The sequence below is a fragment of the Pseudophryne corroboree genome, chromosome 1 (assembly GCF_028390025.1).
Source record: "Pseudophryne corroboree isolate aPseCor3 chromosome 1, aPseCor3.hap2, whole genome shotgun sequence".
Lineage (NCBI taxonomy): Eukaryota > Metazoa > Chordata > Amphibia > Anura > Myobatrachidae > Pseudophryne > Pseudophryne corroboree.
The window spans coordinates 451,966,548-451,991,022 of NC_086444.1; the positions used below are offsets into that span (position 1 = coordinate 451,966,548).

Here is a 24,475-nt window from a genome sequence, read left to right on the forward strand (position 1 = left end):
TTATACGTAAAGATTTTTATTGTAGGGTTTCCCTATTTATCTTTGCCTGTGTAAGGCTTTGTATGAACCCAATTTCCACTGTTGTTATGTTGTTTATTACTGTTACAGTGTTTTAGTGATAACCTCATTTAAGGACAAAACGATGAAAAAATCAGAGTAAATCTGTGAAAAGCACAAACATAATCCAATTGGTCTGATTCTGCATATGCAACAGCAGTGTTTTTTAACCACTGTGCCGTGAAGCAGTCTCCAGGTGTGCCGTCATAGAAGCAGAGCAAGGCCGTCAGTGTTTTGCCGCTACTGAGGCCTTGGAATGATCAATATTGGTAGGTTTAGTGGTTGCAGAGCCAGTTCTAATTTTGGGCCCGGGCATTGTTGGGCTCTTCTGGCTTTCTCAGATGTGGCTCAGGTGCAGGGCCAGCAACAAAAATCTTGGGGCCCAGTACACTGATCTCTGGGGCCCCCTCAACCCCCCTTAACTTGGCAGAGGGGAGCTTTAAAACAAAATAGTATATTTCTCTCACTCTCTGTCATCCTTAGTTTCAGTTATATGGTAGGGCAAAGCCGGCGCTACCCGCTCAGCAGAGTCTGCAAAGCAGGGAGTTGCTGGGCAAGAGAGGCGCTCTCCCTGATCTGCGACCCTGTTGCTGTGAGCTGCTGCTGGCTCCGCTGCACCTGTCAGACTCTGTGACAGGTAGCGCTTCAGCGGCACCAGCAGAATGAAGCTCCAGTCCAGACCACCCACTGATCTCCTCTCCGTTCCTTCCTCCCAGTAGAGTAGAGCACGCAGTGGCAGGAGTTACATAACAGTCTGAAACTCCTTCTGTCCACAGGGGCTGTCTAGTTTCAGTTTCTGTTCCTGCTGCTGGTGATTTAAGCAAGGATCAGTTCTCCCTGCACTCGGCTTTTTGAGCCGTTCCCCCTCTACATGCTGATGCACTTGTCTGCGTTTAGGGCAGCCCAACAAAACAGTGAGTTTAACTCCTTGAAAACCTTGTTCTCTACAGAAATTTTATGAATCCTTCTGTTGCAAGTGTGTGCTTCCAATTTTGTCTAAATATTTTTTTAAGCGGCATTGCTACCGTGGGCATGTATATAAGTGGCATTGCTACCGTGGGTATGTGTATAAGTGGCACTGCTACCGTGGGCATATGTATAAGTGGCACTGCTACCGTGGGCATGTATATAAGCAGTACAGATACCGTGGGTATGTGTATAAGTGGCACTGCTGCCGTGGGAATGTGTATAAGTGGCACTGCTACCGTGGGCATGTACATAAGCGGCACAGATACCGTGGGTATGAGTATGAGTGGCATTGCTACTGTGGGCATGTGTATAAGTGGCACTGCTACCGTGGGCATGTACATAAGTGGCACTATTACCATGGGTATGTGTATAAGTGGCACTGCTACCGTGGGCATGTATATAAGTGGCACAGTTACCGTGGGTATGAGTATAAGTGGCACTGCTACCATGAGCATGTATATAAGCAGCACTGCTATCATGGGCATGTATATAAGTCGCACTGCTATCATGGGCATGTATATAAGCAGCACAGATAAAGTGACACTGCTACCGTGGGCATGTGTATAAGTGGCACTGCTACAGTGGGCATGTGTGTAAGTGGCACTGCTACCGTGAGCATATGTGTAAGGAGCACTTCTACCGTGGGCATGTGTATAAGCGGCACTGCTACTGTGGGCATGTATATAAGCGACACTGCTACCGTGGCATGTGTATAAGTGGCACTGCTACCATAGGCATGTGTATAAGTGGCACTGCTACCATGGGCATGTGTATAAGTGGCACTGCTACCGTGGACATGTATATAAGCGGCACTGCTACTGTTGGCATTATTATGTGTGTAAGCGGCACTGATATGGTGGGCATGTGTATAAAGGGTACATCTACTGTGAGCATTATTATTATTACTACATGCGGTGTAATGAGAATAAGATTGTGCTTCTGTGTGGCGTACTTTGAATTGGGTTTCTATTGTGTGGCCATGCCCCTTCCTTGTGATACCACACCTTCTTTTTGAAGACGCGCGCTGTCCCTTTATTAAGTATTGGAGAGAGGGCACAAATGTATAGTTTGCAGGGAGGCGCAAAACACCCTAGCACTGGCACTATGGTAGGGGATAGGATTTGCTTCTGTTTGTGTACATATGTTATGATTGCCAGCCACCAGCACTGGTTTTGCCTATAACACTATAAATATTTTGAATTGGTCCTGGACCACCAATCCAAGGCACCCCTGCAAGTGTTCTGAGGCACTCCAGGGTACAGTTTGAGAACCACTGGACTAGTGTGTACCCAGCATAATTATTGCAGCTGGTCTGTGGGTTACAGCTCCAAGCTCCACTTCTGGAAAAAATGTAACAATGTCATTTGTGTGACAAACTGCAGAGATTAACCCTTTCTGTGACTGCTGCACAGGGATCAGACAACATCTATTCATAGGGCTTAATTCACTTAGGGGAGATGTTCTCGCTCCACAAAGAAGTGCAAGTATATACCGCACTTACGGTACCATTGGATTTGCAGATCATTTTTGCAATACACTATATACATAGAAACATCGATTTTTACTGCAGCCATTAGGGTTAGTTTAGGGGTATGGCTTAGGGTCAGGGCCAGCAAAATAAATCTTGGGGCCCAGTACACTGATATCTCTGGGGCCCCCTAAACCTCCCTTAACTTGGCAGAGGGGATCTTTAAAAAAAAAAATAGAGCCTTTGACTGTCAGTGAGCCCAGCAGGTGGTTTTCAAACTGGGCTACCCGGCTCTTCGGTGGTGGTGGCAAGGACATACAGAAAAGCCCAAGCGCAGCGACATGCATAATGATGGCAATACAGTATGGACCACAGGGACTGGACAAAGGGATGGGGTAAAAGGAGTGGGGAGGGTTTAGGTGGCCTGTTAACTGTTTTCCTGCTTAAACTGAGCAGCTGGAGCATACACTTTAAAAAGCAATATTGGCACTGTGGCCCCCTTTATTTCTGTCCTTAATACTTGGGGCCCCCCTGAACCTCACGGCCCTGCACAAGTGCCCCCTTTGTCCCTCCCTGTTGCCATACCTGTTCAGACATTACCTATGGAGAAGCTGCGACATAACATCCTAGGACACGCACCTGCACCATGCATCACCATTATATTTGAGTGTGCCTTTGCAATATTTAAATCTTGTTCAGTGCACTGCAAGTTGTAAAAGGTTGAAAATCTCTGTGCTACAGTGTCATCACCATGTTGTTAGAAAAACACCCCAAAAACTCAGAAAGATGTGCATTGGGGGAGGGGCCCAGTAGGGGCCCCAGTTTGCTACCCCTCCCCAGTATGCCCTTGCTGTAGCCAATGGAAGGGGTGCCATCTTCCCAGTGATCTCTTTGGGAAGATGGCACCGCACATACAAAGCAAAGACTCTTGCACAGCTCCTGATTGGCTGCCGGTCCACGATCTCTGATTGGCTCAAGAACTGGCGCCTGATTTAAGATATCCGCGCCTCCGCTGGAGACCGGACTGAGGAGCAGGATAAGCGTGTGCTGCACTCTCCTGCTTTTGCTGCAAGCAAGGTGGTCGGGCCGCTAAACGACTCCTGCCCGATCCCTGCCCGTGGGCCGCATAAGAATGCGGTAGGGGAGTCATGCGGGCCGCGTGTGTGACACCCCTGCACTAGAGTATCAGAATTAGCTTCACGGCACCCCTAGGCCAAAGTTTCTTATTGAGAAATTCAGAAAAAAATATAAAATGAAGTCAGTTGTGTTTATGATTAGAGATGTGCACCGTAAATTTTTCGGGTTTTGTGTTTTGGTTTTGGATTCGGTTCCGCGTCCGTGTTTTGGATTCGGACGCGTTTTTGGCAAAACCTCTCTGATATTTTTTTGTTGGATTCCGGTGTGTTTTGGATTTGGGTGTCTTTTTTTAAAACCCCCTCAAAAACAGCTTAAATCATAGAATTTGGGGGTCATTTTGATCCTATAGTATTATTAACCTCAATAACCATAATTACCACTCATTTCCAGTCTATTCTGAACACCTCACAATACTATTTTTAGTCCTAAAATTTGCACCAAGGTCGCTGGATGACTAAACTAAGCGACCCAAGAGGGCGGCACAAACACCTGGCCCATCTAGGAGTGGCACTGCAGTGTCAGACAGGATGGCACTTAATAAATTGGCCCCAAACAGCACATGATGCAAAGAAAAGAGAAAAAGAGGTGCACTGTGGTCGCTGGACGGCTTAGCTAAGCGACACAAACACCTCAATATCACAGGAATTATTGTTCTAATCAATGGTATTATTGGTCCAAATCACTGGAAGAAAATGACAAAATCACAGGAATTATTCGTTCTAATCAATGGTATTATTGGTCCATATCACTGGAAGAAAATGACAAAATCACAGGAATTATTCGTTCTAATCAATGGTATTATTGGTCCAAATCACTGGAAGAAAATGACAAAATCACTGGAAACATTTGTCAAGATAACTGTAATTAATAATTAAATATAAAATAAGAATTTACTTACCGATAATTCTATTTCTCATAGTCCGTAGTGGATGCTGGGACTCCGTAAGGACCATGGGGAATAGCGGCTCCGCAGGAGACTGGGCACAAAAGTAAAAGCTTGAACTAGCTGGTGTGCACTGGCTCCTCCCCCTATGACCCTCCTCCAAGCCTCAGTTAGGATACTGTGCCCGGACGAGCGTACATAATAAGGAAGGATATTGAATCCCGGGTAAGACTCATACCAGCCACACCAATCACACCGTACAACCTGTGATCTGAACCCAGTTAACAGTATGATAAACGAAGGAGCCTCTGAAAAGATGGCTCACAACAATAATAACCCGAATTTTGTAACAATAACTATATACAAGTATTGCAGACAATCCGCACTTGGGATGGGCGCCCAGCATCCACTACGGACTATGAGAAATAGAATTATCGGTAAGTAAATTCTTATTTTCTCTAACGTCCTAAGTGGATGCTGGGACTCCGTAAGGACCATGGGGATTATACCAAAGCTCCCAAACGGGCGGGAGAGTGCGGATGACTCTGCAGCACCGAATGAGAGAACTCCAGGTCCTCCTCAGCCAGGGTATCAAATTTGTAGAATTTAGCAAACGTGTTTGCCCCTGACCAAGTAGCTGCTCGGCAAAGTTGTAAAGCCGAGACCCCTCGGGCAGCCGCCCAAGATGAGCCCACCTTCCTTGTGGAATGGGCTTTTACAGATTTTGGCTGTGGCAGGCCTGCCACAGAATGCGCAAGCTGAATTGTACTACAAATCCAACGAGCAATCGTCTGCTTAGAAGCAGGAGCACCCAGCTTGTTGGGTGCATACAGGATAAACAGCGAGTCAGATTTCCTGACTCCAGCCGTCCTGGAAATATATATTTTGAGGGCCCTGACTACGTCCAGTAACTTGGAGTCCTGCAAGTCCCTAGTAGCCGCAGGCACCACAATAGGCTGGTTCACGTGAAACGCTGAAACCACCTTTGGGAGAAATTGAGGACGAGTCCTCAATTCTGCCCTATCCGTGTGAAAAATCAGGTAAGGGCTTTTATAAGATAAAGCCGCCAATTCTGAGACACGCCTGGCTGAAGCCAGGGCTAACAGCATTACCACCTTCCATGTGAGATATTTTAATTCCACAGTGGTGAGTGGTTCAAACCAATGTGATTTTAGGAACCCCAAAACCACATTGAGATCCCAAGGTGCCACCGGGGGCACAAAAGGAGGCTGTATATGCAGTACCCCTTTGACAAACGTCTGGACTTCAGGCACTGAAGCCAGTTCTTTTTGGAAGAAAATCGACAGGGCCGAAATTTGAACTTTAATGGACCCTAATTTTAGGCCCATAGACAGTCATGTTTGCAGGAAATGTAGGAAGCGACCCAGTTGAAATTCCTCTGTAGGGGCCTCATTGGCCTCACACCACGCAACATATTTTCGCCAAATGCGGTGATAATGTTTTGCGGTTACATCCTTCCTGGCCTTTATCAGGGTAGGGATGACTTCTTCTGGAATGCCTTTTTCCTTCAGGATCCGGCGTTCAACCGCCATGCCGTCAAACGCAGCGGCGGTAAGTCTTGGAACAGACAAGGTCCCTGCTGGAGCAGGTCCTTTCTTAGAGGTAGAGGCCACGGGTCCTCCGTGAGCATCTCTTGAAGTTCCGGGTACCAAGTCCTTCTTGGCCAATCCGGAACCACGAGTATAGTTCTTACTCCTCTCCTTTTTATGATTCTCAGTACTTTTGGTATGAGAGGCAGAGGAGGGAACACATACACTGACTGGTACACCCATGGTGTTACCAGAGCGTCCACCGCTATTGCCTGAGGGTCCCTTGACCTGGCGCAATATCTGTCCAGTTTTTTGTTGAGACGGGACGCCATCATGTCCACCTTTGGTTTTTCCCAACGGTTTACCAGCTCTTGGAAGACTTCTGGATGAAGTCCCCACTCCCCCGGGTGAAGGTCGTGTCTGCTGAGGAAGTCCGCTTCCCAGTTGTCCACTCCCGGAATGAACACTGCTGACAGTGCTATCACATGATTCTCCGCCCAGCGAAGAATCCTTGCAGCTTCTGCCATCGCCCTCCTGCTTCTCGTGCCGCCCTGTCTGTTTACGTGGGCGACTGACGTGATGTTGTCCGATTGGATCAATACCGCCTGACCCTGAAGCAGGGGTTTTGCTTGACTTAGGGCATTGTAAATGGCCCTTAGTTCCAGAATGTTTATATGAAGAGATGTTTCCATGCTTGACCACAAGCCCTGGAAATTTTGTCCCTGTGTGACTGCTCCCCAGCCTCTCAGGCTGGCATCTGTGGTCACCAGGATCCAATCCTGAATGCCGAATCTGCGGCCCTCTAGTAGATGAGCACTCTGCAGCCACCACAGAAGAGACACCCTTGTCCTTGGCGACAGGGTTATCCGCTGATGCATCTGAAGATGCGATCCGGACCATTTGTCCAGAAGATCCCACTGAAACGTTCTTGCATGGAATCTTTCAAATGGAATCGCTTCGTAAGAAGCCACCATTTTTCCCAGGACCCTCGTGCACTGATGCACTGACACCTGACCTGGTTTTAGGAGATTCCTGACTAGCTCGGATAACTCCCTGGCCTTCTCCTCTGGGAGAAACACCTTTTTCTGGACTGTGTCCAGAATCATTCCTAGGAACAGGAGACGTGTCGTTGGAATCAGCTGCGATTTTGAAATATTTAGGATCCACCCGTGCTGACGTAACACTAACTGAGATAGTGCTACTCCGACTTCTAACTGTTTCCTGGACCTTGCCCTTATCAGGAGATCGTCCAAGTAAGGGATAATTAAAACGCCATTTCTTCGAAGAAGAATCATCATTTCGGCCATTACCTTGGTAAAGATCCGAGGTGCCGTGGACAACCCAAACGGCAGCGTCTGAAACTGATAATGACAGTTTTGTACTACAAACCTGAGGTACCCTTGGTGAGAAGGGTAGATTGGGACGTGGCGATAAGCATCTTTGATGTCCAGAGACACCATATAGTCCCCTTCTTCCAGGTTTGCTATCACTGCTCTGAGTGACTCCATCTTGAATTTGAACCTCTTTATGTAAGTGTTCAAGGATTTTAGATTTAAAATTGGTCTCACCGAGCCGTCCGGCTTCGGTACCACAAACAGCGTGGAATAATACCCCTTTCCCTGTTGTAGGAGAGGTACCTTGATTATCACCTGCTGGGAATACAGCTTGTGAATGGCTTCCAAAACTGCCTCCCTGTCGGAGGGAGACTTTGGTAGAGCAGACTTCAGGAACCGGCGAGGGGGAGACGTCTCGAATTCCAGTTTGTACCCCTGTGATACTACCTGCAGAATCCAGGGGTCCACTTGCGAGTGAGCCCACTGCGCGTTGAAATTTTTGAGACGGGCCCCCACCGTGTCCGAGTCCGCTTGTAAAGCCCCAGCGTCATGCTGAAGACTTGGCAGAAGCAGAGGAGGGCTTCTGCTCCTGGGAAGAGGCTGCCTGGTGCAGTCTTTTTCCTCTTCCTCTGCCCCGGGGCAGAAATGAGTGGCCTTTTGCCCGCCTGTACTTATGGGAACGAAAGGACTGAGTTTGAAAAGACGGTGTCTTTTTCTGCTGAGAGGTGACCTGGGGTAAAAAGGTGGACTTTCCGGCCGTTGCCGTGGCCACCAGGTCCGATAGACCGGCCCCAAATAACTCCTCTCCTTTAAACGGCAATACTTCCATATGTCGTTTGGAATCCGCATCCCCTGACCACTGTCGCGTCCATAACGCTCTTCTGGCAGAAATGGACATAGCACTCACTCTTGATGCCAGGGTGCAAATATCCCTCTGTGCATCACGCATATATAGTAATGCATCCTTCAAATGCTCTATAGTTAGTAATATACTGTCCCTATCCAGGGTATCAATATTTTCAGTCAGGGAATCCGACCACGCCACTCCAGCACTGCACATCCAGGCTGATGCGATTGCTGGTCGCAGTATAACACCAGTATGTGTGTATATACCCTTCAGGATATTTTCCAGCCTTCTATCCGCTGGTTCTTTGAGGGCGGCCGTATCAGGAGACGGTAACGCTACTTGTTTAGATAAACGTGTGAGCGCTTTATCTACTTTAGGGGGTGTTTCCCAACGCGCCCTAACCTCTGGCGGGAAAGGGTATAGTGCCAATAATTTATTAGAGATTAGCACTTTTTTATCGGGGGAAACCCACGCTTTATCACACACCTCATTTAATTCATCTGACTCAGGAAAAGCTACTGGTAGTTTTTTCACTCCCCACATAATACCCTTCTTTGTGGTACTTGTAGTGTCAGAAATGTTCAATGCCTCCTTCATTGCCGTGATCATGTAACGTGTGGCCCTACTGGACATTACGTTTGTCTCCTCACCGTCGACACTGGACTCAGTATCCGTGTCTGGGTCTGTGTCGACCCACTGAGGTAACGGGCGTTTTATCGCCCCTGACGGTGTCTGAGACGCCTGGACAGGCACTAATTGATTTGTCGGCTGTCTCATGTCGTCAACAGTTTTTTGTAAAGTGCTGACATTGTCACGTAGTTCTTTAAATACAACCATCCAGTCAGGTGTCGACTCCCTAGGGGGTGACATCACTAATACAGGCAATTGCTCTGCTTCCACATCATTTTCCTCCTCATACATGTCGACACAATCGTACCGACACCCAGCACACACACAGGGAATGCTCTGATAGAGGACAGGACTCCACTAGCCCTTTGGGGAGACAGAGGGAGAGTTTGCCAGCACACACCAGAGCGCTATATATATATATATATATATAGGGATAACCTTATATAAGTGTTACTCCCTTTTATAGCTGCTGTTTATAATTTAGCTGCCAATAGTGCCCCCCCTCTCTCGTTTTTACCCTGATTCTGTAGGGACTGCAGGGGAGAGTCAGGGAGCCGTCCTTCCAGCGGAACTGTGAGGGAAAATGGCGCTTGTGTGCTGAGGAGATAGGCTCCGCCCCTTCACGACGGCCTTATCTCCCGCTTTTTTCTGGAAAACTGGCAGGGGTTAAATACATCCATATAGCCCAGGAGCTATATGTGATGTATTTCTTTTGCCATCCTAAGGTATTTCTGTTTTTTATTGCGTCTCAGGGCGCTCCCCCCCAGCGCCCTGCACCCTCAGTGACCGGAGTGTGAAGTGTGCTGAGAGCAATGGCGCACAGCTGCAGTGCTGTGCGCTACCTTAGTTGAAGACAGGAACGTCTTCTGCCGCCAATTTCACCGGACCTCTTCGTTCTTCTGGCTCTGTAAGGGGGCCGGCGGCGCGGCTCCGGGACCCATCCAGGCTGAACCTGTGATCGTCCCTCTGGAGCTAATGTCCAGTAGCCTAAGAAACCCAATCCACTCTGCACGCAGGTGAGTTCGTTTCTTCTCCCCTTAGTCCCACGATGCAGTGAGCCTGTTGCCAGCAGGACTCACTGAAAATAAAAAACCTAAAATAAACTTTTACTCTAAGCAGCTCAGGAGAGCCACCTAGCATGCACCCTTCTCGTTCGGGCACAAAAATCTAACTGAGGCTTGGAGGAGGGTCATAGGGGGAGGAGCCAGTGCACACCAGCTAGTTCAAGCTTTTACTTTTGTGCCCAGTCTCCTGCAGAGCCGCTATTCCCCATGGTCCTTACGGAGTCCCAGCATCCACTTAGGACGTTAGAGAAATCACTGATATTAATTGGTAAAATCTCGCTATCGCCTGCCTAGTGAAGTGGAATCTAGATGGGATTTTGTACCGGGGACACATTAACTTCATCAATTATCTAAATCCCAATGCACTAATGGCAGAAAACGGGCGCACGTCTAACAGCGCACTGATTATACTGAGAACTTATTATACTGATCAATCACTGATTATACTGAGCACTGATTTTACTGAGCACTGATGATACTACGGAGAACTGACACTGAGCAGCGAGAACAGCACTGGACTATTGTACTGTAGTATACTGGTCACCACAATGCTGCACTGTACTACTATATAGTGCTCACAACAATGCAGCACAGATATATATACTTGGAGTGACACCGCGGATCTGCAAGATACAGCAATGGCCTACTGTACTGTACAACTATATACTGTTAGTCACCAAAATGCTGCACTGTACTACTATATATACTGCTCACAAAAATGCAGCACAGATATGGAATGGATACTTGCAGTGACACTGAGCTGCAAGATACAGCAATGGCGTACTGTACTGTACAACTATATATTGTTGGTCACCAAAATGCTGCACTGTACTACTATATATACTGCTCACAAAAATGCAGCACAGATATGGAATGGATACTTGCAGTGACACGGAGCTGCAAGATACAGCAATGGCGTACTGTACTGTACAACTATATACTGTTGGTCACCAAAATGCTGCACTGTACTACTATATATACTGCTCACAAAAATGCAGCACAGATATGGAATGGATACTTGCAGTGACACGGAGCTGCAAGATACAGCAATGGCCTATTGTACTGTACAACTATATACTGTTGGTCAGAGCCGGCCCTAGCCAATTTGATGCCCTAGGCAAAATTTTGTCTGGTGCCCCCTAGCACCGCCGCTGCTTCTGCATCTGACCCGCCACACTTAGGCAGTGGGGCCCACTGGGGGGGGGGGTGTACACTGTGGGCCAGATCAACCCTACATAATGGCACACAGTGATGCCCATAATACACATAATGCCACACAGTAATGCACCTTACACATATGCCACACATTAGTAGCACTAGTAGCTTTTTTATATAACTTACTTTTGCTTGCTGGTGTGCTTGCAGTCAGTGTGTGCGCCCATGCAGCTCCCTGGATCCATGACTGCATTTATATAACTTACTTTTGCTTGCTGGTGTGCTTGCAGTCAGTGTGTGCGCCCATGCAGCTCCCTGGATCCATGACTGCATTTTGTGAGATGGGGGTGGCAGGATGGGTGAGTGCTTGCGCTCACACCCGTTAAAGGGGCACACATACAAGGGATGTGACCTCACAGGGTATGCCATAATGGAAGGGAAATTTTACAGCATGGACTGACTAGGAAATAAAGTGTGGGGAGAACACTGCCCATGTTATGTCTCTGCAGACACCTGGGGTTTGCACAGGGATAAGGGACACACAGGATGGCAGGGTCCCCCTCCCCCATGTGCACAAGCAGTATAGGTGATGTCAGGTTTCTGTGAAGCATTCTTCCAAAATACACATGTGTTATCATAAGGAGCCATTTAGTAATAACCTTATATAGTCAGTGAAAATGTCACAGGTCCAGGAATTGCAGTTACTGGGCTTCTGCTGTCTGTCTGAGGTCTCACAAGTCAGGGGCATTCAAGCATGTCGGAGGGAGTTTTAAGAACTTTAAGGGAGAGTGTGCATTTTTTTTGACAAATGTAAACAGCAGTGTATACAAGTACTGATTGAATACATTTGGAAAGTAACAGTTAGTTTGCGGACTGTCCCTCCAAGCATGAGATATTGCAGGGACATGCTTGGATGCCCCTAGACATGCTTGGATGCCCTAGGCAAATGCCTAGCCTGCCTATAGCTAAGGCCGGCTCTGCTGTTGGTCACCAAAATGCAGCACTATACTACTATATATACTGGTCACAAAAATGCAGCACAGATATGGAATGGATACTTGCAGTGACACGGAGCTGCAAGATACAGCAATGGCGTACTGTACTGTACAACTATATACTGTTGGTCACCAAAATACTGCACTGTACTACTATATATACTGCTCACAAAAATGCAGCACAGGTATGGAATGGATACTTGCAGTGACACGGAGCTGCAAAATACAGCAATGGCCTACTGTACTGTACAACTATATACTGTTGGTCACCAAAATGCTGCACTGTACTACTATATATACTGCTCACAAAAATGCAGCACAGATATGGAATGGATACTTGCAGTGACACGGAGCTGCAAGATACAGCAATGGCCTACTGTACTGTACAACTATATACTGTTGGTCACCAAAATGCAGCACTGTACTACTATATATACTGTTCACAAAAATGCAGCACAGATATGGAATGGATACTTGCAGTGACACGGAGCTGCAAGATACAGCAATGGCCTACTGTACTGTACAACTATATACTGTTGGTCACCAAAATGCTGCACTGTACTACTATATATACTGCTCACAAAAATGCAGCACAGATATGGAATGGATACTTGCAGTGACACGGAGCTGCAAGATACAGCAATGGCCTACTGTACTGTACAACTATATACTGTTGGTCACCAAAATGCTGCACTGTACTACTATATATACTGCTCACAAAAATGCAGCACAGGTATTGAATGGATACTTGCAGTGACACGGAGCTGCAAGATACAGCAATGGCCTACTGTACTGTACAACTATATACTGTTGGTCACCAAAATGCTGCACTGTACTACTATATATATGCTCACAAAAATGCAGCACAGATATGGAATGGATACTTGCAGTGACACAGAGCTGCAAGAAACAGCAATGGCCTACTGTACTGTACAACTATATACTGTTGGTCACCAAAATGCTGCACTGTACTACTATATATACTGCTCACAAAAATTCAGCACAGGTATGGAATGGATACTTGCAGTGACACGGAGCTGCAAGACACAGCAATGGCCTACTGTACTGTACAACTATATACTGTTGGTCACCAAAATGCTGCACTGTACTACTACGGTATATATAATATATATAGTATATACTGGTCACATAACAATGCAGCAGATATTGAGCACTGATAATCAGGATGCTGTTTAGAACTGAGTCTGACACGGAGCTGCAATATACAGCAATGGCCTCCTGTACTGTACTACTATAATTATATACTGGTGGTCCCCACAATGCAGCACACTGAGCACAGATATGGAGCTTTTCAGGCATTGAATGTAGATATTTGCAGCACACTGAGCACAGATATGGATCTTTTCAGGCAGAGAAAGTAGATATTTGCAGCACACTGAGCACAGATATTTGCAGCACACTGAGCACAGATATTTGCAGCACACTAAGCACAGATATGGAGCTTTTCAGGCAGAGAACGAAGCCACGTCCTCTACGTTCAATCTCCAATGCATGAGTGAAAATGGCGACGACGCACGGCTCTTTATATAGAATACGAATCTTGCGAGAATCCGACAGCGGGATGATGACGTTCGGCCTCGTTCGGGTTAACCGAGAAAGGCGGGAAGATCCGAGGCTGCCTCAGAACCGTGTACAATAGGTGAAGTTCGGGGGGGTTCGGATCTCGACGAACCGAACCCGCTCATCTCTATTTATGATATGTCATCCTTAGGTTTAGTTATGTAGTTAGATACTGGTTTTGCCAATTTAATTAAGTATAAATAATTTGAATTGATCCTGGACCACCAAACTATGGCTAGGGTGTCACGGCCCCCAGTTTGGAAACTACTGCCATAAAATAAACTTTTTTTTTTTTAACTACATGTAATACACCTTAAATCTCAGTTCCTATAAGGTTTTAATCCTTGCATACAGTATGCAGTACACATATTTGAAAATCCTACACCAGGCACAAGTAGTCATTCATGTGCGTTGGGTATGGTTGACCGGCAGCCGGGATCCTGGTGGTCAGCATACCAATGTCGGGATCCCTGGCTGCCAGAATGTCAGCAGGGGGGCGAGCGAAACGAAGCTCCTTGCGAGCTCGCAGCGTTCTCCACATTGTGGGCTCGATGGCTTGCTGTGCTCGCCACAGGTTCTATTCACACTCAATGGGTGTTATGGACACCCACGAGTGAGAATAGTCCTCGGTCCCCTGCCAGCATTCTGGTGGCCAGGATCCCAGCGGCAGTATGCTGACCTCCGGGATGGGGACTACATTCCATTTAGAAGACTATGTGGGAGTTTTATCATTATTATCCTATTTGTATGTAAAAAGTATTGAAAGGGGAGAGCACTACTGTGCATATTCCATACTGTTCCTTCAGGGAGGCTTCACTCCCTGTACCAAGATGGCTGCTGACCAGGGCCGGTGCTAGGGTGTCCGGCGCCTCCCTGCAAACAATAAATTTGCGCCCTCCCTCCCATATGTAAAAAAGGGACAGGGCTCGTCAAAGGGGCGTGGTCTCACATGGAAGGGGCGTGGCCACATAATAGTATCCCCAATTAAAATTACGCCACACAGTATCACAATCGCATTCACATTATACCACATGTAGTGCCCCTGATTCATATTGCACCAGTTAGTTGTGTACCTAATTCACATTACGATACACAGTAGTGCTCCTTATACACAATACCCACAGCAGTAGTGCCACACAAAATGCCCACAATGATAGCGTGCCTAATACATAATGCTCACAGTAGTCGTGCCACACAGAGCGTCCACAGTAGTCGTGCCACACAGCGCCCACAGTAGTCGTGCCACACAGAACGCACACAGTAGTCATGCCACACAGAGCGCCCACAGTAGTCGTGCCACACAGAACGCCCACAGTAGTCGTGCCACACAGAACACGCACAGTAGTCGTGCCACACAGAACACGCACAGTAGTCGTGCCACACAGAGCGTCCACAGTAGTCATGCCACACAGAACGCCCACAGTGGTCATGCCACACAGAGCGCCCACAGTAGTCGTGCCACACAGAACGCCCACAGTAGTCGTGCCACACAGAGCGTCCACAGTAGTCATGCCACACAGAACGCCCACAGTGGTCGTGCCACACAGAGCGCCCACAGTAGTCGTGCCACACAGAACGCCCACAGTAGTCGTGCCACACAGAGCGCCCACAGTAGTCGTGCCACACAGAGCGCCCACAGCAGTAGTGATCCACAGAGCGCCCACAGTACTAGTGCCACACAGTATATATACATACACACACACACACACACACACACACACACACACATATATATACACACAGACACAACACACAGATAGATATATATATATATAGATATATATATATATATATATATATACACATATATATATATATATATATATATATATATATATAAATGTAATTGGCGGCACTCCTGGGACTAATTCAAATGAATAAACGAGACCACCCCCGTCTATTCCAGCTTAACGTTTCGGTCTTTATTGACCGTCTTCAGAAGCAACAATAATCGAAATACAAAACTTCTTACCTTAAATAACAGTTACAGATCACCACATGTGCAAACGCTCACGGAGCCCCGTGTAGCTACATCCGGTTACGTCATCAACCGCGGACCAAAAAGTCCCGTCTCTGGCGCATACCGGTGTGTGTGCTCCCATCACCATGGAAACTTCAACATAAACAGAATAGGCAGCCCATTAATGAATGACATACATAGTCATAATGGTAAACAATGTCCAGTAATGATCTGAACGCAACAGTACTTGATAAAACCATATTCACACATAGCCTACATATAAAAAGAGACTTAAACACCGAAAGTGCATAAAATTGGTTAAAAAAGTTAATAAAACATTCATTATACAAAACATCATGTCATGCAACCACATCTAGCGCAGACTCCAATGGAGCCCTAAACGAGTCTTGCTCGAGATCGTGCTCTCTGTTAATAATCCAACATAACACCTTTTAAAGTGCATAATTAAGTGTACATATAGAAAAACATCTGCAATAATTTATACAACAGAACACATGTAAACTCCACACCATTGTAAGCAGCAACTCTTTCATGACCAACATATCACCCTATATATTGCTTTTTCAACTTCTTGGCTTAACCCACATCTCACTCGCCGGGTTAAAGGCCTACATCACTTAAAACAATACTCTGACCTCATGTACACAGATTCCTATCTTCTTGAGTCAGTTGATCAAAGGAAATTACTCAACCCTGATGACTCGTTTAACCCTTTTGGTCTAATGGTGTCCAATCTGAAAATCCACCGGGATTCCAACTGGAGCAGTTTTAATGCTCTGTTGCCCCCCCTGATGGATTCTGGTACCTGGTCAATAATCCGGTACTTCAAGGTCGCCATACCATGTTTAAATTTTGCGAAGTGACGTGCCACCGGCTGGTCACTATTCCCAGAGACCATTGTAAGTTGCTGCTTACAATGGTGTGGAGTTTACATGTGTTCTGTTGTATAAATTATTGCAGATGTTTTTCTATATGTACACTTAATTATGCACTTTAAAAGGGGTGGTCTTCTGTTTGCCGGCGGTCGGGCTCCCGGCGCTCAGTATACCGGCGCCGGGAGCCCGACAGCCGGCATACCGACACTTATTTTCCCTCGTGGGGGTCCACGACCCCCATAGAGGGAGAATAAAATAGTGTGGCGCGCGTAGCGCGCCACCGTGCCCGTAGCGTGGCGAGCGCAGCGAGCCCGCAAGGGGCTCATTTGCGCTCGCCAAGCTGTCGGTAAGCCGGCGGTCGGGCTCCCGGCGCCGGGATGCTGGTCGCCGGGAGCCCGACCGCCGGCCAGCCGTAGTGAACCCCTTTAAAAGGTGTTATGTTGGATTATTAACAGAGAGCACGATCTCGAGCAAGACCCGTTTAGGGCTCCATTGGAGTCTGCGCTAGATGTGGTTGCATGACATGATGTTTTGTATAATGAATGTTTTATTAACTTTTTTAACCAATTTTATGCACTTTAGGTAGTCTTTTATTGCAGTGTATATGTGGACACGAGAGATAAGCATGTACATTTTTTACACGTTTTTGCATACCATTTTGCACATGGGCACTGTTAACACAGTATTTATATACAAAGGAGGATGTCACTTATAAGGATTTGACACTGCGGGCGACGGGGTTTCCCGGCCAGCATGGTTAGTTGTTTACCAATAATCACCATTTGCATTCAGCACTTTATGTATATAAGAGAGAACAGTCATGCTATCCGGCGTAGCTTTAGTGAAGCAGATACGGGCTGTGACAGATCGGAGCGCTCATATGTATGGTATGTTATGGTTTCTTAGGTTGCCGCGGCAACGTGACCGGGACCCGCTACGTCACTTCCGGCGGAAGTGCTCTGCTCGTGGGGACGGACGCTGGGCCTGGGACACGATGACGGCGGCAGCCAGTGGGGGACAGCAATGAGGGGTGAGTGCACCTATAAATGTTCGTTTATTTGCAGTGTGGGGTTATCCTGATGAAGGGGCTACACGCCCCGAAACGTTGATGTTGTAACTTTGCAGTGTTTTCACTAAAGAACCTGGTGTGATTTACAAAGTCTCTGAGTGCCGCCTTTCTTTTGGGATATGGATGGAGGTGATTCCTCATAGGATGGCACCTGAGCCAGATAGCCCTTGGAGGCCTTCTGAGTGCCGGCTACTACATGGACTTTTATATATATATATGTATATATATTTGGCTGAGATCATAAAATTCGTACTTAATTGATAACAGTAGAAAATAAAAGTTTCAATACAGCCTATCTTACTTTTGCAGACAGACAGGCTGTAACACACTCCACAGCTCTCTTGCACATTTCACTCTACTGCATGTGTCTCTCTCTCTCTCCCCGAGTCCCCCGTGGCCCCATCCTTAATCCGGCTCTGAGTGGGGGGGAAGAAGGGGGTGGGGAAAGGCTTTGGTAACTTGTCCCCTGCCTCTGCCCCCTCAATCTTGTTAAACGGATTACTGTAAAAATGAAACTGAAAGTAAATTACAGCTCCCGGCAGCAAGGGCTGCTCGGAGATGTAGTTTATGTTCAGTTTCATCTCGACGGCTGCTGCACAGGGAGGGGAGCATTAGGGGGGATCGGCGCCCAGGTGACATGCCTTCCTAGCCACGACCATGAGGAGGTCAGAGGTGGTGGAAACAGGAGGGAGGGAGCCGGAGCCACGCTTCACGTTGCCTGCGTCTGTCATACAGTGTGACAGACGCAGCGGCAACCATTAGCCATCAGCAACAGCAGAGCAGGGAGAGCGCCTCTTCCGACCAGCGCCTCCCTGCTTTGCAGGAGCTGCTGAGCGGGTAGCGCCGGCTCTGCTGCTGACCCAAAATACTGCACATAAGTGCGGCGCCATCTTGTCAATGTCTTAGAGCATCACAGTGGGAGACAGTAGTTTTTCACTTAAATCCTCAGAGACCTGAGATTATCAGAGATCCACAACACTTCCAGTGATCCTGCACTGTTATCTGTTGCATACATTCATCAGCTGGGGAGCCGAATGATACCCCTCTCGTCTCAACCTCCGCTCAGTGAGAACCAGTTTGTAACAGTGATTATGTGGGATTCATATAAATATTTTATGCAATTCACAATATGAGCTTACCATCTTCGGAGTGTTGGAGAATTATTATACATTTTTATTTTTTGGTCAGATATAGTTTTTTTTTATTATTATTATTTCAAAATGTGACTGGACTGTCATTTTCACCTCAGCGCACTTTAAAATTTTTATAAAAGAGAAAATTATCTAAAAGCAATTATAGAGTAAGACCATTTTCCTTACTGTGTAAGCTGCAGAACTAGGTGTCCTGTTAGTTGCTTTTTATTTTACCCTTGTATGCCTTACTGCCATGTTTTGCTTATCACACAGTGTAACCTAAGTAGTGCACCTAACATGGCTGCCTCGCCTGGTACTCTCTTGTGTAGAATAAACAATCTTGTGGGGGTTTTTTTGCGTAGAGGCAAAAAAAGGGACTGTTTTGGTGTCTCTCTGGGGCACACTTTTGATAAATTAACTTGTAAATGAAGATAGAATGGTGTGAAGTATGATCATAGAGATAAAACGTAACTTTTATTTCATATCAGACGATAAAAAAGGGGGAGACTAACAAAATAGACAAATAATGCTGTATATATCAGCAAGGTGAATAAAAAAGTATTAAATCACAATGTGACGATATGTGACTCACTTGGTGTAAAGTAGGTGGCAGATGGTTTGTCCGCACACCCACTGGGAATAAGCAAGTATTGATGTTTGAATTTAATCAGAGCGAAAATTTGGTAAATCCTGTATTCTCTATAGATTTATGAATTTTTATACCTAAGTATATTCATGTGAGAGAAACAGGAAAAACCGGCTTTGACGACTCCGAACTCCTTCTAGTAAGTAACACAGATAATAGTGCTGCAAAGACTCATAGTGGTAAAATTACTGGTGAGTAAAGGATATATACACGGAAGGTGTATTCCTTGATACTACAGTACCCAGTATTCCCAGAGGGTCACCCTTTCTGGTACTGACCAGGCCCAATGCTGCTTGGCTTCCAAGATCAGACGAGATCGGGCATGTCCAGCATGGTATGACTGTAGATAGTCAAGTACATACCTATCTGCGTATGGAGAAACCAATTGCTTAATAGGTTTGGGCTGGTCTGGAAAAGTATGGGGAAAATTTAACCCAGTTACTTCAAAGTATCTGGGTACTGTGTCCCAGTGATTTGGGTGAAAGAATGATGAAGCCGGGAGCAAAGGGATTTATTCACATATATACAATATCGGAATTATGCATAGGGCAGCCCGTATTCTGATATTAACACTGGTGCCAGGTGTATTGTCGTTGTCAGATACCCAATTGTTTGCCCAAAGTGTAGCGTTTAAATACAGCTATATTAGTAATGTGAGTTTTATAAGGAACCATGAGAGAAACATGAAAAAAGAATCCTCAAGAAGGGCAAAACAATTTATACATACTCACTGTCTCCCACAACTTAGTTGTGGTGATATCTGTGAATATATGACAGTTTCCCTACTGGCAGAGTGAAGTGTGCCACTAGAGCAAAAAGGTATATATATGTATATATGCGCATCCAGGTAATTCAAACAATATATCAGTCTGCATTAGACAATTACAAGGTAGATATAAATATCTGCATAATCCAAGCAAAATGCTTGGTGGATTAATATTCTGGTAATTGAAATAATAGGTCAGTCTGAATTTAGATAAATTCAAGGTTTAGGTAGATAAATGAATTACTAAATAATTTGCAGGAATACCATATGTTGTCACATGAAAAGCATAATGTTTAACTAAATTCAGCACAAAAACACAAAACCACAGTGTGATCATTGGTCTATCTGTTGCAGAGAAAAATTATTTTACACATATAAGACCTTATTTGTCAAAATTTGTTCACAACAGACTAAATGTATAGATCCTCTATAGATTTGTTCAGATTCTCCTGAACAATGTCCTGACTTGGCTATTTAATCAGAGGGTTATAAGAATGGTGCACAAATTGCCATCTGATTAGATTAATGGTTTCTCTGTCTAGGTTAAATACCTGGTCTATATAAGGAAAACTAGAGACAGCCAACAATTGCTGTTAGGTCAGGGCTTGTTGCTATGGCAACCTCTCCTGTCCGTGCCGTATGCACGGAGTGGAGAATGCTCATCCCCTGTGATTTGGAAGGCACAGAGGGATGATGTGCCTGTCGGAGAGCCGGCCACAAACTACAGGGGGTGGTGTGTGGTACTTGCGGTGTGCTGTGGAGGAGTCCGCCCGCCGGAGCTCCGTGGCGGAGATCCCGGAAGTCGAGCGCCGGACCGGAAGTGTCTTTAACATTTTTATAAAAGAGAAAATTATCTAAAAGCAATTATAGAGTAAGACCATTTTCCTTACTGTGTAAGCTGCAGAACTAGGTGTCCTGTTAGTTGCTTTTTATTTTACCTTTGTATGCCTTACTGCCATGTTTTGCTTATCGCACAGTGTAACCTAAGTAGTGCACCTAACATGGCTGCCTCGCCTGGTACTCTCTTGTGTAGAATAAACAATGCATGGTTCTGAACTCTCCTAATATATTTGTCTCCCCAAATATGTGTCATTTCTTCACCTTTTGAGAGAATTTATTAATAAAGACAACTTCAAGCAAAATATATTTAAAAAATAAATGTCTATTTTTATTTGAAGTAAAATTTAGCCACTTCTTCTTCTTCTTATGATGGTTATTATTATTTTGTAATTATTGATATTATTATTTACTCTGCATTCTAAAATAGGTAATTTTGGACTAAGATTGGTCCAGTAATCTTACAAACTTGTCCTATAAGAGGAACAAGATGGCGGGAGCCTCATGATTCATGAAGAGTCACCCTTCAGCACTCAGGAGAGGAAAAAACCCCTTGTGGAGGAAACCTCTGGGGACCCATGGCTGAAGGACTGTCCATCCCTCTAGGCATTAAGAGACTATGCAGAGTTTGGCCAGACCACCCGCCCACCCACTAACCTTGCCTAACCCAGTCATCCCTTCTGTCACTCCAAATCTGCTTATTTGACCTATTTAACCCGCCGGAGAAAAACGCATCTACATGTCAATGGTGAGAGAGTGAAGAAAAAGAGCAAGAGATGAATGGGAGTGAGGGGGTACACAGTCATAACCACCATAGCATTTATTTCTGATGCTAACAGGGATTACAACTGTAAAAATGTAGCCATTCTCGTTGTGTCTACATCATACCGCAATTGCGCCTTGTTAGGCGTGACCGCACCGCGGATGTCTGGATGTTTAAGATGAGTGTGCCCCATTCACATGGATGGTAGCGGCAAATGCCGCAGCTCGGCATAGCTAGGCACAGGTGCGCATAGCTGTGCCGAGGGTGCACGTTTACCTCAGATGTAGCCATGATCAGCATGGCTACACCTCTGTGGCATGCGGTGAGGTCAGTGGCTGGTGAAGCACTACAGCCATAATGTCCGCCGAATCCTGCCGATGACCCCTACCGCCGCTGAGCCAATGCCCGCTACTGCCCCTGAGCCGATGCCCGCTGCCACTGCCAATGAATGCAATTTAGCCATAAGTATTTCAAACAAATGAATATTGTTTTTTGTTGTGGAACTACAAGGCCCAGCAAGCCTCCCCTGCTTGCTGGTACTTGGAGAACCTCAAGTACCAGCATGCGGGGAAATAACGGGCTCGCTGGTACCTGTAGCTCTACAACAAAAATAATAGCCAAATAAAAACACAACACACATCGTGAAAGTAAAAATTTATTAAAACACACTTACACACTCAGACATACTTACCTACATCCCACGCCGATCACGTCCACTTGTCCATGTAGAATCCAATAGGGGTACCTGTTAAAATGAAAAATATATTTACAAACTTCGTTCTAATCCACAGGAGGGGAAAACGAGAGAGAGAGAGACCTGGTTATGCTGCTGCCTGGGAGGAAGGAGCCGGCAGGAGTCCCCGACCTGGTTATGCTGCTGCCTAGGAGGAAGGAGCCGGCGGAACACGAAGGAGAGGGGAGAGCCACAGAGAGTTAAGCTGCTGCCTGGGAGAAAGGAGCTGGCAGAACACGAAGGAGAGGGGAGAGCTGCAGAGAGAGAGAGAGAGAGAGAGAGAGAGAGAGAGAGAGAGAGAGAGAGAGTGTCCCTGACCTGGTTATGCTGCTGCTTGGGAGGACGGAGCCGGCGGAAGACGAAGGAGAGGGGAGAGCCGCATTCAGATGCTGCCACTGCTATGCACGTCCTTTGCCCCGTACAGCACTGCCAATGACAGCCAGATGCAGTCACTGTCAGTGCTGCAGCTGCTACCCAGTGACCAATCACAGTGACAGGGGCGTGCTTTCAGATAAGCTGAAAGCACTTCCCTGCTGTTCTGCGGCACTTGGGCAGGTGCCGCTTCTATTACTTGTTTCAATGGGCTTTTACAGCCCTTTGCTTGGCCCCGCCCCCTTTCTTCCGTCCGATTACAATGCACAGCGGGAAGCACCATTCTCGGTGCCGCACAAATGTATTTTAACAGCCATTTACAATCTTAAAAAATTAACATAATATAAAAATATACTTATGACACAGAATATATGTCATAAGTATCTTCTTTGTATTATTTTAATTAGGAATGACAGGGGAGGCACTGCCTCCCCTGACTGCACGTCCCTGCTACACCTGTATATAGTATTGGATTAAAACAAAAGTAATGATTAAAGCACAATATAATTCTTTTACATCGCTTTACATTAATAGAAATGGATCAGCCTGCAATACTGGCACACTGGGATTTAAGCAGGCAGAGAGAGAATAAAGGATTTAATTTGCAACATTATAGGCTCACCAAACAACTCCAAGGAGATGTCATGGGTGCAGCGCACATAAAGGATTTAATTAGGAACATTATAGACCCATCTAGACAGCGCTCTTCAAATATCTCCAATGGCCCATTTGCAGCAGCTTGTGGTTAAGTAACGGTACTGTCCCAGCAGGTGTGAGATTTTGTTTATATCCAATACTATGCTATCCCCAAGGCCATAAGTCATATAATAAGAATTTACTTACCGATAATTCTATTTCTCATAGTCCGTAGTGGATGCTGGGACTCCGTAAGGACCATGGGGAATAGCGGCTCCGCAGGAGACTGGGCACAAAAGTAAAAGCTTGAACTAGCTGGTGTGCACTGGCTCCTCCCCCTATGACCCTCCTCCAAGCCTCAGTTAGGATACTGTGCCCGGACGAGCGTACATAATAAGGAAGGATATTGAATCCCGGGTAAGACTCATACCAGCCACACCAATCACACCGTACAACCTGTGATCTGAACCCAGTTAACAGTATGATAAACGAAGGAGCCTCTGAAAAGATGGCTCACAACAATAATAACCCGAATTTTGTAACAATAACTATATACAAGTATTGCAGACAATCCGCACTTGGGATGGGCGCCCAGCATCCACTACGGACTATGAGAAATAGAATTATCGGTAAGTAAATTCTTATTTTCTCTAACGTCCTAAGTGGATGCTGGGACTCCGTAAAAACCATGGGGATTATACCAAAGCTCCCAAACGGGCGGGAGAGTGCGGATGACTCTGCAGCACCGAATGAGAGAACTCCAGGTCCTCCTCAGCCAGGGTATCAAATTTGTAGAATTTAGCAAACGTGTTTGCCCCTGACCAAGTAGCTGCTCGGCAAAGTTGTAAAGCCGAGACCCCTCGGGCAGCCGCCCAAGATGAGCCCACCTTCCTTGTGGAATGGGCTTTTACAGATTTTGGCTGTGGCAGGCCTGCCACAGAATGCGCAAGCTGAATTGTTCTACAAATCCAACGAGCAATCGTCTGCTTAGAAG

At 46.2% G+C, this 24,475-nt stretch overlaps 1 long non-coding RNA gene and 1 pseudogene across 1 annotated transcript; one reads left to right on the forward strand and one right to left on the reverse strand.

Moving 5' to 3' along the window:
- Positions 1-888: 888 nt before the first annotated feature.
- On the forward strand, positions 889-23,341 carry LOC134901091 (uncharacterized). Its single transcript, XR_010174636.1, has 3 exons — positions 889-971; positions 17,433-17,556; positions 22,532-23,341. It is a non-coding gene; the product is annotated as an uncharacterized LOC134901091 (long non-coding RNA).
- Positions 19,604-19,722, reverse strand: LOC134932752 (5S ribosomal RNA; annotated as a pseudogene).
- Positions 23,342-24,475: the final 1,134 nt, after the last annotated feature.